At 43.3% G+C, this 15,001-nt stretch overlaps 2 protein-coding genes across 13 annotated transcripts in view; both read left to right on the plus strand.

Moving 5' to 3' along the window:
- LOC125768625 (neurocalcin homolog) overlaps window positions 1-15,001 on the plus strand; it is a 116,898-nt gene that overhangs the window by 36,245 nt on the left and 65,652 nt on the right. The window lies entirely within an intron of this gene.
- The window catches only part of LOC125768624 (neuronal calcium sensor 2), a 96,421-nt gene that overhangs the window by 33,645 nt on the left and 47,775 nt on the right, over window positions 1-15,001 (plus strand). Inside the window, exons 1-2 of one of the 8 annotated variants that reach the window (XM_049436565.1) lie at window positions 1,945-2,354; window positions 13,831-14,009. The exons of 1 other annotated variant lie outside the window; for it this stretch is intronic. The gene's annotated coding sequence lies outside the window, so the exon portion shown is untranslated. Of the gene's footprint in view, window positions 1-1,943; window positions 2,355-2,434; window positions 3,280-13,830; window positions 14,010-15,001 lie in introns of those variants that run through there. 6 more of the 8 variants (XM_049436566.1, XM_049436564.1, XM_049436562.1 and 3 more) reach the window with 6 other exon arrangements.

A 15,001-nucleotide genomic window follows, 5' to 3' on the forward strand; every position in this document is an offset into this window, starting at 1 on the left:
CATTGCCGTCGTCATGCCTAGGACGCATCGTCGTCTTGTTGGCTGCGTCCATCGAAATCCATTACCGGGCGGCGTGCATCAGTTCAGTGCTGCTTGCTGCATATCTCGGCATGCAGGGCCGCGGTAAGCTTCCGGATGACATCATTATCTACCCTAACCGCAACCATTAATACCGCCACACGCTGACCGCCGGTGACCGTTTGCTAAGCTTTCGGATAAGTTGTCTCGGCTGGTGGCGCCATTCCTTGCGGTTCCCACTTTGGCGACGGTGCAGCATGTGAAGCATGATCGGAATTAGCTACGTTCGATCAGATGGTTTTTCAATGGGGGTTGACGACGAGGTCAACCAATGGAATGGGTGGGGAATAATATCGATATCGCTCATCATTTGCAACCCAATACGCTAATGAACGAGCAATATTTGCACAGAAAACTAGACAAGCTTTTTATGTATAAACATGCTCACGAAACAATTGCTTTTGATTATCAGCTTTACATACATTTGATGTTAATTTGCATAAAAATATTTCATTTACATAAATTAATTAATTAACATAAATTTAATATAATTTGTTTAACTCTATATTTGCCGACCTTGCTAATTCATTTTATTATTTTTACAGGTAAGGATGATCAATACTGGAACATAAAGGAATGGGTAATTATAAAATTTATGTTATTTGCTTTTAAATATGATTAACCTATCACCACCCAAATAGATACGAAGTATAGCTGTGTAAGCGATGGAAGTTCTTTTTTAATCATATTCGCAATTTTACATACCGTTCTGTTAAAATGTGATATGTTGTTTGGTTTTTTGGGAAGAGAGATACAGAATTTCAAACCTGTGACTTCCCATGGGACATATTTTCATGGACTGTATCGAAGGAAATTACGTTCATATAGTGTCCATCGTTTGCGTTGGACGTAACGATACTGGAACTAATAAAATTAATACCACCAGTGAGCTCTGGAGACATATTAGCAAAGTTTGCAATACCAGCTCGCTTCGTCCTTTGCTCTGTGGCTGTATTTTGGCAGCGGTGCGGAACTTTCCTGGCAGGACACACATTAGACCGGTGCCTAGAAACACACTGAAATGAAGTGTGACGACTCGGGGACTGCTACTATGGTCATTTGAAGAACTAAAAAGCAGTCTCTCGAGCAGATGCTACCAATACTGCTTGCCTTAATGTTTTGAGCACTTTGTATTTATTTGTGGTTTCTCCTCTCTCTATATGAACTCATAATACTCTGGTTATTAATTATAAAGGTTTTTTGTGACCTTCACAGTTGCTTCAGAACTTAAGACCAACCTTTCCAATTGAGATCTATAATAATGTCGCACTCCTTTTCTTTCTTATTTGTCATTCATATTTGACACAGTTATTTTCGTAACTTTTTTATTCAAATAGTCAAAGATTGGGTAACGTTGTATTAAAATATTAATCATTTATTTAAACAAAAAAAAAAACCCCAACACGGTTCGTCCAAGAATTCCAACAATCGACTGAAACACATGGTTCCCGGCTAGTGACGATGGAGCAGAAATAAAAAAGCACCACGTTCGAAAAGGCTTTTCCTCCTTGTGCTAAAAGCTCCATATCCTTTTTATTGAAAGCTTTCACGTGTGCGAAAAGGCTTTCCCAGGACGGATTTTTCTCCAAAGTAGCTCCCCAAGACTTCAAACATCGTCCATCAGCAGCTTTTTCCAAAGGGAATGATTTCTTTCTCTTTGTCGTTGATTTGTCTTGAGTGTTGAGTGTGCCTTCCGCTCTTTTCGCTCCCTCTTTACGTTCGTCCTGGACGGTGGTGGGAGTGCGCAGCCGTACAGTACGTCAGATGGTAGTCGATTTGTGGGCAACTTTCCGAAGGGAAAGCTTTTCCCGTCTCAAACGGTTTGGGGTGCTACCATCTTCTTGCACACCTACCTCCCATTTACTTGGAGCCCCCGTCCAAGCAGTAAGGATCCCTGGCAAAGGTTTTTGTTGTGCACGTTCGCGTGACTGTGGTAGTGGAAGCTTCGACGAAGGATAATGTGCGTGTGTGTTGGTGGTAGGATTTCGACGACAGTTTGGCGCGGCACAGGTCGTCGGCAACACTTGATTTGCTGAGTGTATGAAAACGACAACGAGGAACACGAAGAGTAGTCTCCGGTTTTTTAAAAAGAAGGTCGGAAGCTCAATTTAGTACCACGTATTGTCTCGTTTAGTGTAGAACGCGTGGTTTGTGCAGGTGCAGGATCTCAACACTATCGATCAATTTGTAAGCGATCGATCTTGGTAGCGTGTAAGAAGAGTGTTGTGGTGTTTTTTGAGGATTAACACGAGCGCAGGTACATCAACATCTCACAGGTTAGCGCACTTTTTGTCTAGTGTTTCTTTTTTTTACGGCTCGTGAAACAGGTGGTGTGGGGATTGTGAGATTTTCCTTTCCGTTTTTGAAATTGTTGTAACCTGAAGCAGGAAAAACCGTCGCCGTCGAGGGGTATGAGTCTCGAAAAGTTTATCCGATACCTGGAGAACCATGTACATCAGCTCGACAGGACACTCCAGCAGGTTAATGGTGAAGAAATTTGTAATAATCGGTGGAAAATCCTGCCATAAGACTGTGTTAGTGAGACACAGCGGCTCCGAAGCTCTGCACGTTTGAGGCAAGAGACAGAAATGTTGTCTAGGAGAGCATCTCACCGTGAGCTTGATACGTGGAAAACAACACGAAACTCTGTGCGCTCGTGCGTTACTTAGCACTCTCACGTGGCGCCATGCTGTTTCGCTCGGCGCACGAGAAAAAAAAGCGCTCTCCCGACACTCACGCGTTCTCTCCGAAAGCTCTCGACATACACGCGTGAATACACGGGATTCCCTCCAGCAACGCGCGAACACGCAATCGGCATACACACAAACCTACACGCGCAATGCATTCCCCTCTCCCTCCCCATCACCGAAACTGATCGTGTCAGCATCATTTCGACGAGCGCGTCCGGCAGCCGATAGGCACGCACTTTATTTTTAGTCTTTGAGGAGGTTTCGCACCGTACGGAGCTCTGCTACCGCGCTGGAACGTCGTCGTTTGTACTGCGTGTGTGTGTATGTGTATGCATGTGTCGATAAATCGGTTCGAATCTGACGGGAGATCTGTTCGCAGTCGTCAGTGTTGTATCAACGTGTGTTGTTTCTACGATTATCGGCACGGTTTTGTGCGAGAAGAAGTTTACGTGCGAAAAATCGAAGTTCATTAAACAAAAGGTGAACACCACAATTGAAACGAATCCTTAATGTAAGGGTATCAATATTTGTTTTCAAATAGTTTTTGCTAGTTTGTCCGCAAAGTGACTGTGAACTGGAAAAGAAGAAATAATGGAATTTGGAAGAATTAAAAAAAAAACAATGTGAAGCCTTATTTTTAATAAAAAAAAACAGAAAACAATAGAAAAAGAAATGTATCCTTCTGTGTTGGATAATCTGATCGTGCCGTGCAATAGTTACGTTTCCTTTTTGCGTATTTCCCTAGTCAAAAAGTGTTAGTTGCCTAATCATTCTCCATCTGTGTGTGACGATGGAGACGCTTGGTAGCGGAAGTGATGAAGTTTTCCCACGTTCCAAGTGTGACTTGTGGTGGACGCTTTTCCGGTTAATTTTTTGTTGTACACTCGTCACAGAAGCGCCACACCACTACCAGTGACGTTTCGGTTGGCTTTAGGGTAAATTTTTACGTGACAAAAGAAACAAATTCTACATTCCTTCTATGGGGAAAATCTGGCAAAAGCGTGGAAAAGGATACGTGAGGGGAAGAAAACAGAAGCCAACCAAGATCGTGCTAGTGCATAAATCTCACCGACACGATGGCTTTCCGTGTGAACAAACGGCTAGAAATGGACAAATAGCGTACGTGAAGCATGATTTAAGTCAATAACCGAAAGGGCGCGTTCGTGAACATCGATAAATATTTTATTACCACAGACGTTTCGTGTACCGCACTTGGTCCGCCCAGACACAACCGGTGTACCCCTTTATGTTGTTAATTATCGGGTGTGATATGTTGTTAGTTTTGGTGTGTTTCGTTATCTCTGGTCCTCCCGTACAACCTGTTTACCATTGTCGGGTCCCCTTGTTGTACATGACTAACCATTAATTTTTTTGTTTTCGTCACCTTACTCGCTCGCACGTACATCAATGAGGTGGAAAATTAATGCTCTTTCCCGCTTCACCGTAATGAAATGGGCTATCCAAAAGGAAGAAGAAATTGAATCACTTTGTGTGTAAATTAATGATACCCAGGACAATATGATGGACTACCTAGGTGGAGGGAAAGCAAACGACCACTTCTCGGCATGACATATTTTAATTTTCAGTCCATTCTGCAACCAAATCCTTCCTCTAGGGAATGTCCGATGACTTTCCTTCGTTGTGTGACGTAGAAACGTTCCTTTTTTCTGCTTTTGTTGTAATTTTTGCTATCGACATGTTGTCGTTGCGTTACCGTCCCCCTTTCTAAGGGAAAAACGGTTCACGCTGAAGTATTGGCAGTTCTCCAACGATCCACCCTGTTCCGCCAAACACAAGAGGGAGGTATTATTAATTGTTTAATCGATTATGTTCCATAACACTCGTTGTGCTATCGATAAGGAGAAGTGCAGGTTATAAAAAGACGATAATCGACAGGTTTTTCGTTGGTCTAGAAGGAAGTCTGTTTTTTTGGGGTGGGGGAGACCGTTTTTTGGTAGAAGAAATTGCCGTGTGCCTCGACTGTCGTACTTATCTAACTCTAGTGCATTTGTGCTTGTAATACAAAGAAAAAACATTCAAAACTTTTTGACACTTGGTAAAAAAAACAACAACCTAAAATAGGCACTTGAAGAAACTGTGGAAATATTTTTCTTTCCAACGTCAAACGGTAACTTTCGCTCTCACAAACTTCTATCGTATTATATGGATAGAAAAAAAAGAAGGAAAAGTTTCCCTCATTAGCCTTTCATGCAGCGTTTTTGCATCGATTTTTTCCTCGCCTAGTGTGTCGTTGATGGGTGATTTGGGGACGAAAGTTAGTTCGTATCTCTGCTACTGACAGATTTGGCTAACTTTTCTCTCCCTACCCGTGCCCAGTTAGTTCAACAGGCGATTCAACTCGATCCTTCCAGTGCACCCTACTCAGAAACACAGCAGCAAAAGTTAATTAGCAAACTATATGCCTTCGCCAAAAATAATGTTTGTCGGTTACCGGCACTAGTTGCTGAAACGATTTCATTTTCGATGGGATGGGAGAGACGCAAGTCACCACGTACTACGATTGGGTATCGGTTTCGGTTGACAGGCGAAGTTATCAATCGAATTTTCCGTACTGCGATAGAAGTTTCCCGGTCACACTTTATTGCATCCTCGGATTTGGATGGCCACCCCCCCAAAAAAAAGGTGCCCATGTGGCGTGTAATTTTGTATGTTGAATCATCGTTATTTACTGTGAGTAGAGCGCAAGCCTTATCTTTACCGGAATATTGGATGTATTGAAGTTTCATCCTTCAATTGGTACTGATAGTCATAGATCAAATCGTTTGTCACATTTGCTGCTATCGTTTTGAGCCTTCGATCGGCACGATGAGGCCGTGAAAGGTCACACGGTTTTGTAATGGAGTGTTTGACGTGCATGAGTAGACCGGTTGTATTCAGACCAAAACGGTGTGATGATTACATCTTTTGTGAAGCTATAATTGTGTGCAATTTTGATGTGCTAACAGTGATGATTCTGTGTAGCATACCAGCATTATCAAACAATCTCAGTACAGTTGGTGCTTGCTTTATCTTTACTCACCACGTCACGATTGTACGCCACGCCTGCACACTATTTGTACGGGGGTTCCCAACTGTTTCTTTTTTTTTTGTTGCCTGAAACTTAAAAACTGTTGCTCCAGCTTTTATCTTTTAGTGGTTGATGCGTTGCCGACCTTGAATTGTGACACGCAACCCGGTGAGTGAGAAAGGAATGATCTTGAAAGTAGCGAGAAATCGTTCCAGGAAATGAAACATAACTTCGAAACTACGCAAGAACTTCTGGGATATTTTATGTCCGTAAGTTGTAAGGGATCTGGGAGTTAGATGACACCATCCCCAATTAATCGTTGCGCAATTCGTCAATTCCAGCTTTTGTCGAAAGTCCCGTGTTTGAATAAATAATCAATGTACAATGCTTTTCATCATGAAAAATCTATTAAAATCCGCAATAGAAACGTCATGTCTCAAGTTCTCGCATTTCTATTCGCACTTTCTGTTTTGTACTTGTGGACATACTGCCGCCGCGAGTGTGTGATGAATCCCACACACGTAGCCGTGACACCTTCCGCCAGATGGACTATACTCGCCGGTATGTTTCACATCCGTTCTCGCCTTTTTGGATGTTCCTGGACATTCCGTCGCATATGTTTGCGCACCCTGTTGCGGCCCAGTTCAATCGGGGTTAGTGGTGTGTCTGGATGTACACCCCCCCCTTTGGCGACCTACGTAAACCATGTGGTGTGTACCGTTCGATACACGGATGCGATGATTACAAATCGAATCGAACGGAGCAGTACCGCTAGCCGCCAAAGACTTCGTGTCCGAGGGTCGTTCCAGCTATTCGGACCAATTTACATACTTGCCGTGGTCTCTCTCTCTCTCTTTCCCTCTGTCTCTCTCTTCTCCCACGTCCCCAAGGTTCAGGGTTGACTAAAAATAGCGCGTACATTACTGACACCAGGCGGCCTGCTACCTGCTCTAGCGTCCGTAGGTAGTAGAAGCGGGACCCTTGCGGGGACCTGCACTACTGTATCAGAAAAGCGTAGGTGGTTCCATGAATAATTGAAGTACCGTCAGCCACATGGTGCGCTGGTCGTTGTGATGTACGTGACTTTGCCCATAGTGAAGATGTCTTTACCCGTCACCTGATTGGAATTAATCTCGTGCGGTAAAAAAAAAGAACCTGTTACGACACAATTGCAAACTGTGTTTCATTTCCATTGTGCATCGTCCTATCGGGACGTGGATAACGCGTTGCACCACCAGCCACAAGGGAAACGAAATTGTGTCGCTTTATGGCGCACTGTTTAAGGTTTGACGCGCGCGCGCGCTATAATGTTTAACATTTGCTTTTTACCTCTCTCCGGGGGGTGTTGTGTTGCACCAACAAATAGTAGTAAAAACAGCTAAAAAGCTCAACATTATCGCCTATTCGTTACGGTCGTTAAACCAATTTTTTTACCCCTTTTTTCGGACGGTCTCTCGGGAGGGCGGGTGATGGTAAATTAACCTGGCGATATTGGTTTGTTCGGAAGCTAGAGCATGAAGCACTTACTGCGAAAGGGAGAGAGAGAAAAGAAGAGAAAAAGAGAAACAAGTGGCTGAGAAAAAGTAACCTCAATTAACCTCACTTGCCAGGCGCTATTGTCTTTCTGGGGGTGGCGGAGGGAGGGTGTAATCGTGTTTGTAAACGCACGTGGGCCACGGGCTCATTTGTATGCCGGCATTAATTCCCCCCCGCGTGAAGTGATGCATTTTTTTTTGCTGTTTACATTCTAACCTCACGCATTATTCAAGTGTTCTTCATCGGTAGCCAATCTAAATGATGTTGGTTTGGATCGGAGTCTATTAAATTATGGCATCACCGATGAGTGTCTACAAGGTCGATCGTTGAAGTCCTTCACTCACATCACCTTTAACAAAACGATATTGACTTTGCTGGTTGCGATCCGCTATCAACGTACGGATGTATTTCTGTACTGCTTGTATGTAAATTGAAAGGCTTTGAGAAAGAAAAAAAAATCTAAAAGCGGAAGAAAAATGTTCTCACCAACTCATGATGAATGAAATGTGAGCGTTAGAATCAATAGGTTGAGGCTGTGGATGTAATTTCCTTTTTTCACCCGGAGTGCTTTTTTTTGCAGCATTCGCTGAAGCCATTCCTGTTGTAATCCTTACCGGGCGAGATAGTCAGTGGTCATCGTACACATTTATCCTCGACATGAAGTCCTCCGTTCGTATGAGTTCTACCTCCTAATACTCACCTGAACGCAGATAAAAAGGTTTACCCCCCGGAATGAATAGATAGCTTGGGCAGGATTTATACTCGTGAAGCAGCTTCCCAGGCAAATGGGAACAATCTACGTTTACATGCGAGAAGATTCACATACCGGTGATGACTATCAGTCGAAATGAAAAGCATATTTTCCCTTTGACTTTTATGTATTCTATGTCAGATAACTAGGGCTTCCCGTGTCGGAAAGTGTATCACTTCCTGTTTCATCGTCTCTGGGCTGTGTGTATTACGGTTATAACATTCGCTTTATGGCCTTTGCAAATGGTATTGCATATCGGACGTATTGTGTCTTTTTTACCACAAAAAAAATAGTTTCAGATCCACTGGTGATGATCCTTTTGCATTGCTTTACGGTCGACTGTTGGCAGCTTGGTCAACTCTTGCACACGAGAGTTCAACGAGCGTACAAAGCAGCTGCTATCCAGCTGCCTATTTCATTTGCAATACAAGTCTCCTCTCTCCTCCCCCAAGAAGTGACGGATTGCAGCAGGGCTCATCTTTTCTACAACTCCCTCACGTACACGCTTCACCGTATGTATGCTTTACAGTGGCCATTGTCGTCAGGTTGTCATCACAGCGGCAGCTGGTGCCGCCGGTGGTTGTGGTGCGGATCGTTTATGCAGATACTTGCTATTAAAAATGAAAGGCGACCTCTGGTGTAGACGTCGTTCGTTCGTCTGGTGTACATTTGTATGCCGGTGTCCATTCCCTGGAACGTGTCACCCGATTGCTGTTGTTGCTGCCGGGTACTGCAGATACTACCATCACTTCACTGAGCAGCGTAGATCTAGTTATTGAAATTGATTTTTTTCTTCTTTCTAACCACTCTTCTTCGACTGCCACAGCTGGTGACTCCGCGCCCGCTCTTACACTGTTCGTCATTGTGGGGATTTATATTTTTTTGCTTCTACATAAATAACACTACGAAAGCTTTATATCTTGCTGGTAGAGTAAAATAAAAGAAAAAAACGAATCGGACAGAGGAGAAGGGTGGTCATGATTTTTCTCCGTTCGTGATTAGTGTTTGGCATCGATTTCTTTACCGTACTACAGCTCGTCTTTCCACATCCAAAAAGGTCTGATGAAGTCAGATGCTTTCTACCTGTACAAGATGTTCTCCTGCTTGCAAGAACGTCCATCAGGACGCTGAAAACGGAACGTGTACGAAGAAAAGTTGATGAACATTGCAAAAGACGGTGGAAAACTCCTGTGTTATGTGCCGATGCCGGTAGCATGACGATATCCCGAATGGTCCCTAGTGGATGGTGGAGTATTGAACGCGGCTCATGTTGTGGTATTACGTCTTCTTCCAGCTCTGCTCGCTTTGTTGGGGACTTGTTTGGGACGCAGAACTATTTTCGAAACAATTCACCTTTTGCACAACCGGTCAATTCATGATAGACGGACCGGGTGTATTGAAACCATACAGTAGAACTTTTGTGATGAAGACAATCCTTGTTGTTTCTTTATAAAAAAGGGCCTTGTAGCTATGGTGTACTTCCGGAGAGAACTTGGAATGAAACCTCGAGCTAAAATGGTTTGATCAACCAGGGGTCAGATGGAGTCTAAATTACGCCCAAAGCTATAAGTCAACAACAATCAACTCTCCTGCTTTATTCCAGGTATCTCACCGTACCCCATTTGGCTTGCAATCCAACGGCAAGTTCTTAATCCGATCGGGTTTCTTTCACTTTGCAAGTAGCAGTTTCTGCAATTGTCTGCATCTCGTACTGGAAGCCATTGAATGGTACCTTCGCTTGATCCAAACCTTCTCACTTGTATTGCTGCTGAGAAATGTTGGTTAGTTGAAAGTTGACTTTAGACCTGCCGGTCCAGTGCCGTGGTCCGTCCTTGACTGTTTAACTTTGTCGCGTTATTTTGTGCCGGCTAGTGTACACCCCGTACCTTCACCGGCCTCGAACAGTACACGGCATGACTTTTACTTGGCCGGTTTCGGGTTCGTGCCTTTTCGTGCTGCTTGTTTAACTAGTTACGCGAACATTTGAAGTTCTTTCTCTCTCTTTCGAAGACCATTGCCGTGACCTTAGGAATTTTTGGATACGGAGCGTGACGCTTAACTTCGTGTGTCAATATTGCTGAATTTGAATGCAAACAGTTTTGATTGGTAAGAGAAGCATTCTGTCAGAGTGTTGGAATAATAATGCTTTTACAAGTTTGTGACCCGTACGTGGCTAACCTTGCATATTTTGAAACAATTTAAAAAAAAAACATTTCCAACATAACAGAGAATTATGTGGAAAACAAAAAACCGAATCCTTGGTATGAAATATTTTGTTTGTGTACCATGTCTTCCCCGTATATGGTACAGCTTCACGATTCAATCGTATCGCGCTTTCGGTTCTTCCCAATCTCACCCATAAATAATGCCTTCCAGCAAACAATAGCAATGTCAAGCGCGACCAGTGGAATATACACCCGAGTAAAATGGTGGTGTATGATTGTACGCTTGTATCAGAACACATACAGTCAGGATTTTCATGAATCCCAAATCGATGCAAGTCGAAAAACCTTCGAGACACAACCGTTTGACACCGGATGTTAACCGATGGAGAGAACCTTATGCCACCAAGAAGCGAATCAAAAATTCAACACATCATCGCGCGTCCGGGGAAAATTCCGATCGATATTTTGCAGGTGTTTTTCACCGATCGGTGAATACAAAGGATGATAAAATCATTCGCCAGGACACGGGACGCTGGGCTGGGCGTACCCCATTGCACCCGAACAGCCAATCGGGAATCGACATGGTGTTGTATTGTTCGATGCCCGTGACAAATGTCTCGAAGCAGTACACATTATTCCGATTTCGACTTTCGGTCCCGTTGGGGGATATCTTCACGCCTGCCTAACTCCGAGTGATGTTATCGTGCGTGGTCCATAGGAGAGAGGGTGGAAAGGAGGTTTTTCCCTCCCCCGGGGAGGAAGGAGGTTATGGCAGAAGAAATTAAATCCCGTAACGGATGGAAAGCACATTCCTTTCGCGGCACAATAGACAGTAGGCACGACGAGCGGGTTGTTTTGTAAGGAGTATGTCCACCCGAGCGGAGAAGTACGATCAGAAATTTGCATTAATGCTCCGTGCAGCATTCTTTGGTGGTTAGAGCAAAAGTTTGTTGCGTCGTTTGGTGCCGCTGGAAAGGAAAAGCTGTCCATACACTGGTTCTCTTGTTCGTGGCGTTTCATGGGACGCCTTTCTTTTGCATGCTCCGGTTCGTGTGGGTTTTTTTTGTTGGGGTTCGGTTCCACCTTGCCGGTCGTCCCGGTGTGACAAGATGGCGCCCCTATTCGCACGTGCCAGCCCACATAAGGTGTCGTCGTCGAAGAATGATGATGAAAGTCGTCTGGTCCATCACACCGTGTCTTGCTGGAAGGAGACGTACCACGGGCGGTGAAGTGTTTCTTCCATTATTTGCATACACCCAAGACCCAAGGCTCGAAGTCAACCGACCAGAGCACTCACCGGTGACACATTGTGCTGCACTAATGGTGGGTTCGTTTCTCTTCCTCCCTTTCCTTTTTGTTCTTGGTGGATGTGTGTGTTTATCCGGTAGTCTCGGAAAGTCACCGAAGGAAACTCAACCACGTCTACGGTGGAGCGATTTATTGCGCCAAGAGTCAGCAGCACGTGGGACTTGTGATGTGGATGGTGTTCACATTTCGATTCAAAGAGGTGGAGTGTTTTTGTTAGCGTGGTTTTGATGGGTGGTTCCTTTCTATTCTGTGCTTTCTGGACACATTCTTACATGTCGGCGAATTCCTTTCGCTCGGCGATAAAGAACGGTACATTTGAGCGGTTGCATAATATGTTCCAAGGGTACTGCAACCCCTGTATAGAAGGTAGTTCACGTGATTTATCCTCCGACGAAGAAAACAAAATATCAACTTTCGTATCGCTCGATTTCGGGTTCGTTTAGACGTTATGAGACGAAACGAGAATTAAAAAAAAAGTACATTTAATTTCTTTTTCCAACCTTCAAAAACTTCACGTCAGCTAGGGTCGCGTATTGTGTACTGAGAAGACAGTAATCCTTTCAGTATAATCATGGCATTCCATTATACTGTTTTCTAAGCAACAGAAACAATTCAAGTTAATCGTTAAAATGGCGCCACATCTGTTATGGGAAATGGTTTCCAAAGTTCACCAGAGCATCCATTATAATGGCCGCACCACAATACAGGCACGTTTGCAACGTATTTCAATGGCGCACAAAGCTTCCCCAAAAAATTTACCCACAAACTGCCAGTGAAAGGATTCGTTCTTATCGCATCGGAAGCTTGGAGACATTGTTGGAATAGAAAAGGTTTTGTGTCTTTTTTTGTTCTTGTTGCGGGTTTTGCTACTCTCTGCTTCTAACTCAATCTCGTTCGAGATGCTCAATATAATCGAGCTAATGCAAGAAGCGCTCCCGTGTCACACCGAGACCTTTGGTGCCGATAGTTCACCAGCCCAAAACAGCAGTAGCCCTTGCTTAATCGACAATCGTTATCTGCTGCGTCTTGCGAAATTCAATTTGTCCGGAGCCTTCTTCGCCGTTTCTTCCACTTCCAGTCTTAGACACTGTTGCGGAATATGATCGGCAGAGGAAAAGCCAAAAACATATACCGTTTGTTGTGAGTTGTCCTCTGCAGTTATTCTGTCCCGTGTCCCTCGGTCGAAGTGTTACCGATACCACAAACATAAGGAGTAAACACTTGCCCCTGCCGTTCTGTCCGTTCCATCTATTTTGGTTTGGCTGTTCAAAAATGTGAGGCACGCAAGGATGAGACGATGCTAAAAGAATCTCGTTGCAGGACTGCTCTCCGTGGTTTTTTTTTCTTTCGGTGTTCTCTTGCTTTGCGGATAAATATTTGGTTCTCGGCTTTGTATCTCACTCGCCGCACTCGAACAAAACTGGAACAGTGTAGTAGCGGTAAATCGAAGCATAATTCTCATTGCGAACGAAACGTTCGAAATTGTACGTGCTTGGGCCCCGGTGTAGCCGGTGCCGACTGGCTGAGGTCACGATCGTGAAGACTTTGCCAAGAGTCCAGCCAAAGTTCATAAGGTTCATGTACGGCCCGGTCCCGAAAAAGCTAACCACCCAAGGGTCAGACCTGGTCATCCCCGATAGGAGGTGTTTTGTTCGCTCCGGGGGGGAAAACGGAAAAGCGTAAAGCGTTTTAATCTATTTTTGTCGCCATATCGGCGACGCGTTTGTTCGTCGAAGGGAGTTATTATTTTTTTTTGCTTTATTCACTATTAGGTCACTTCCAATAGAGAGTGAGGCTAGAAGGACACGTTACATGTTTCGCGTGTGACTTTGGGGCAAGAGAAGGCATGGTAGAAAACACCAAAACAATTTGCCAAACTGCAGTACATTTTTTTAATTGTGTTTTTTCTTGTTCCTTTCATTTCATTTTCTAAATTATGTCTGTTTCGTTTCCTGTGTTTTTTTTTGCTCAGCCAAAATGGTCTCCGTTATGTGTCGCGATCGGTGTGATATAATAAATTGTGTACGGTTAGCGGATGAAAAAAAAAATCGTACAAGGTGCTAAAATAAATGCTAGAAGCACACACAAGAAGCAAAAAAAGAACAAGAAAAAATTGCTTACTGGAAAACGAGAAAACTGGAACGTGAAAATTTCCAAATGTGCTTAACGATCATTTCTGTGGACTGTGGCCTAAAAGAGTTCAATTCTTTTGTCGTGTTTAAAAAAAAATACAACGAAAATAACAACTAAATGTGGGTTTTAATATATTTACAGCGTATTTTGATAAGTGACTAAGTGTAGAAAATAATAACCTTTGCTTGGGTGAAGTGTGAAGAGTTGTGGGATATTTGGCCACTCTAGTAGGTAGAGCAGTGTGTTACAGTGCCACATTTGAACGGGGTTTTTTGAATCCAGCCGCATTTCCTATTTCTGACGGAAAACACAACAAATCGGTAATTAAAATATAAAAAAATCATTACTATTTTTTGAACGCATGTAAATGCTTCTTAATGTTTTCTCCTCGAAGAAACCACAAACCTCCTTGTTTACATCTGTGTTAATCTAGTTATTTTTTTTCTAATTACAAGTACAAATCTTTTTCAGCACAGCCTGTAGTAAAATTGCGAAGCAAAAAATAAAACTCATTAGTATAATTTGTTTTCGTTCGTTTGATAAAATAAAAAAAATAGCTTGTTTCCTTCAATATAACCTTCCCATCCACCACAGCACAAGTGATGCGTGTTGTGTGGAGCTTTTTTTTTGTTTGGAAAACTTCCTCACTGTTATTGCTGTTGTTATGTAATTAACAACTTTTTCTCACTGTTTAACGAACGACAAGCGTTTGCCTTCCAGCTATTATACGAGGTGGCTTTTGCAGTGTTTGTCGCGTTAAAATTACAAGTTTTTGTGAACTTGAATATTACATGAATATTATCTCCTTTTTTCTGTGTGTGTACTATTTTTTCGTCGTTTGTGGCTTCATTTGAAAAGTTTCTAGATCCTTTTACTAGCAGGGTTCACACCCCAAAAAGCCCTCAAATTAATGAGCTATACTTGCCCAAAAAAAAAGAGACGAACTGGAGTATGACGTAACGATGTGTGTTGGAAAAAGTCTGCATATTTTTAACAACTTGCTTGAGTACCTTTTGTAAATGTTTTCAATCATCGCTCTGTTTGTTGCGTCAAATTGTTACTTTTTGGGCGGGAGGTCGTGTTTTTGTTTCGCTAAAATTTCAATGTGATGTACAACAAAGTTCAAATCTGAAATTTAAATACGTAGCACCGCGCTTAAACCCGTGCCTGTTTCCCGCTGTCAAGTACGTTTCACATAATGAATCACTTGACAAGAGCGATTTGCACAAAGCAAAACCTGAGTGAGGAGTGCTGGGAGTATTTGGAACAAAGAGTATTTGGGCTTTCGGTATACGCTCTAAAAGGGTCCGCG

Source organism: Anopheles funestus, chromosome 3RL, assembly GCF_943734845.2.
Source record: "Anopheles funestus chromosome 3RL, idAnoFuneDA-416_04, whole genome shotgun sequence".
NCBI classification, from domain to species: Eukaryota; Metazoa; Arthropoda; class Insecta; order Diptera; family Culicidae; genus Anopheles; species Anopheles funestus.